Genomic DNA, 3287 nt, shown 5'->3' with positions numbered 1-3287 from the left:
TAAGAAGCGTTCATGTAGAACAAGAGTAGAAGAAACAACCATTTGACCCGCTTCTCCAAGGGGATCCAGTTTTCTTACTCCAAGATTTGGAATTGGTTATATACTTGGTTTTCAGCAATTGGGCTTTTGCCAGTTTCAGGATTTATGATATGACTTTGGAGCAATATGAAGAACTCTTGAGAATAAACTGAAGTGAGATGGTTATTTAAAGTTTTACTTTTTACTCATCATTGGCAGCAAGTGAAAGGTGGGGCTAACTTGATAATTAAGAATCAAGGAGCTGTAAGACCTGAATATAAGTAAAGAGAAAGATGATGATAGTTCATCCTAATCCTAAACTTGCATGTTTTGTCATCATTAAACCTCAGTCTCAGGCATAGCAAATCCCAGACCAAACAGAAGAAACTCAGTTCCAATCTTCCATTGACTATCATTTCTTCCTTCCAGGCTTAGAATTCAAAACATCTCTCCATTACAGAGCCATAAGATATATAAAAGAAAAATTTCCTTCTGCCCTTTAATAAATGTTCCTCTGAATAGTCTGTGAGTCCACTGACAAACTTATGTTCATGAGTTGTTCACTAAAGTAAGTAAAGTAAGGCACTTCTGTTTTTCTACCATCCGCTACCTTCGCTGATGCATTCTCCAAGGTCCACAGCCTGAAAGTTGTCTTTCTGACAAACAAAAGCAATCATCCTCAGTCATTACACTGAATTTCCCCCACAACTAAATGGATAGAAACCGAAGAACTGCACATGAACTTGAGACTATTACATGTAATATTGATGTTGTGTAAATTTCAATCTTCATAGTCCAGATAACCTTAAGTTTCAAAGGGCATGCTGGTCATTAAAAAAAAAGATTTAATGTAAAATGACATAATACATAGTGCATGAACATGTGGCGAAGTAAATTGGATCTATCCTTACTAGTCAATGAGAGACTAAATTTGGGGAGATCAGATGTGAGTGTTTTAGGTTAATTCTCAACTGGGATGAAGACACCTTTTTGTTAGGATACACGGACAGTTGTTTATATTCTTTGCAGCATATGCTCCTGGTAACTAGAATCCTTAGTGTGTTCTTTCCACCAAAGTAGTGGAGATCTGTTCATATAATCTGCTATTGAATTGTAAAAACTTTTACACTTTCAGAGTTTGAGGGAACCCAAAATAGGAAAGTGAACTGAGTCATTTTCCTCTGCTGGTGTTCAAGTCAAATTTTAAACTCGATACTCTCAGATATGTTCAACAGTCAGTAAACAGTGCATTTTACATAGTGTTTCCCTTTAGTTTTGCCTACCCTCTTTGATTTCTGTACAATCTAGAATGTATGTAACTCATGTGTAGGTGATGGAGGCGCTCCTTTCTTCTTAGAATACTTACAATTATATATTTGATTTTGCTTTGACTAGCAATAGGAAAATAGACAAATACAAGTGTAAAAATGAGAAATTTTAAACTTGAATTATAATTTGTGTTTTATAGTCGTTTCATAAGTCTGTTGCTCTCTATGAGTATGCTCTCTATATATCCTGTAAAAATAAATTTATATGTTACATAGAAATTGAAGAAATTAAATTATTTATTAAGCTACAAATGTTTCTTCTGGTTTCTACCTGATCATAGATAAAAATAAATTAATAATGTGTTGTTGGAACATATGTAAGTACCTTCGTTAATTTGATAACTCTTTTTATACTTTTCCTTCTCTGTCTGTTTATGTCTGTATAAGCTTTTAACTCTTAGACTTAATTCCTCTTCTGAGGGTGAAGAAAAGGACTTAACAAATGTCCAATTGGCTGAACAAAAAGAAAAACCTTGTTAAATCGTCAAGTCGACTTACAAACCCTTTTTTTCTTCAGTACCGGATTATGGAGAGGTTTCAATCACAAAATTGATCACTGAAAAGTTACGACATTAATGAGCTTTTCAAGGTTAAATTCTGCATTTTTCCCTCATGTATTTCATAAAATTCTTTGAGAAACAGAAATGAAAGGCATTATAATGTGTGAGTCCTCCTTGCTGTTTCTCTTTCTTCTTGCTCCCCAGGTATTTTATTCCTTTTTTTTAAGGTACTACTCACAAAATGTCCTTAAAATAAAGCCCCCCTCAGGTAATATTTTAAAGTGACCAAGATCTTTAATCATCTTATTTTTCTACTCTGTTTGCACCTACTTGTAGTGCACAGTCATTCCTAAAGGAAATATTTTGGCCTTACTTTTCATTTTGCATTAAAGGTAAATAAAGTTTGTATATTTGTGGGGAGGAGAAAGGTGGTAAATCTTTCCATCACAAGCATAGTGAGCGACAACCAGGAACTTCTTCGAATGAATGGGCTGTTCAGGCAGAATTCCTATGTTAGCACAGTCTTTTAAGGAACACTTATCAAAGATGAATCAGAGTTAAATCATTATAAAAATGTAAAGTAATATTTTTTAAAAACTAAGGTTATGGCAGGTTGTTTTAAAGTAATTATTATATTTAAAATTCCATAAACTTATTTCTACCTCAGCAGGGTTTTTCAATGTGAAAAATAACTTCTACTGAAAAAGTAAAATGTTATATGGATTATGATTCCGTGTAAAATATCTACGTTGTATTTAAATTGTGAATCATCGGATCCGATCCACTATTAAAAACATCAGGAGAGAATTCTCTATTTGATGAATATTTGCAATTATTTGTGTCCCTCAGACACATGCAAATTCTCAGGAACTTTCAATTACACTCATATTATCGACAAGTGTTTAAGAGCCTGATACTCATGAAACATATTACTTATTTCTACAAGATTCCTGATTGATATCATATCTAAACTTACAGGAGAAATAAATAGAGAAAATGAGGCAAATAATCACAGAATTAAAATAGTGGTGACCCAATCACTTACTGCTCTAGTATTTTTAGCATTTATGTATAGCCTGTAAGAATAACTCTAACAAGCTTCTTGATTAATCTTGAATTTTCAATCAACATTTAATGCCCATTGATACTGATGTGTGTGGGGGAGGATGTGCCTGAAAGATAGAGAACAACAAAATTTGACCAATAGTTTAGCCAATTATTTGCCTAAATTAAGGGTTTTTATCCCAATGATATGTTAATTGTTTTACATGGTACTCAGAAGCAGGTTTTTATTTGAACAGTTATGTATTTGATTAAAAATGTCTTAGAGTTTAAAAAAATACTTAAGTAGCACATTAAACTTTACTTTATGGAGACTCTAGTTCTGCTTATGTGGTAGAATTATATATACTTTCCTGGTTTAAATTATAACATGTAAATA

The sequence above is a fragment of the Pteronotus mesoamericanus genome, unplaced genomic scaffold, assembly GCF_021234165.1.
Source record: "Pteronotus mesoamericanus isolate MK-2021 breed Mesoamerican mustached bat unplaced genomic scaffold, CSHL_Meso_final contig_173, whole genome shotgun sequence".
NCBI classification, from domain to species: domain Eukaryota; kingdom Metazoa; phylum Chordata; class Mammalia; order Chiroptera; family Mormoopidae; genus Pteronotus; species Pteronotus mesoamericanus.
Note: the sequence above shows the minus strand (reverse complement) of the source record.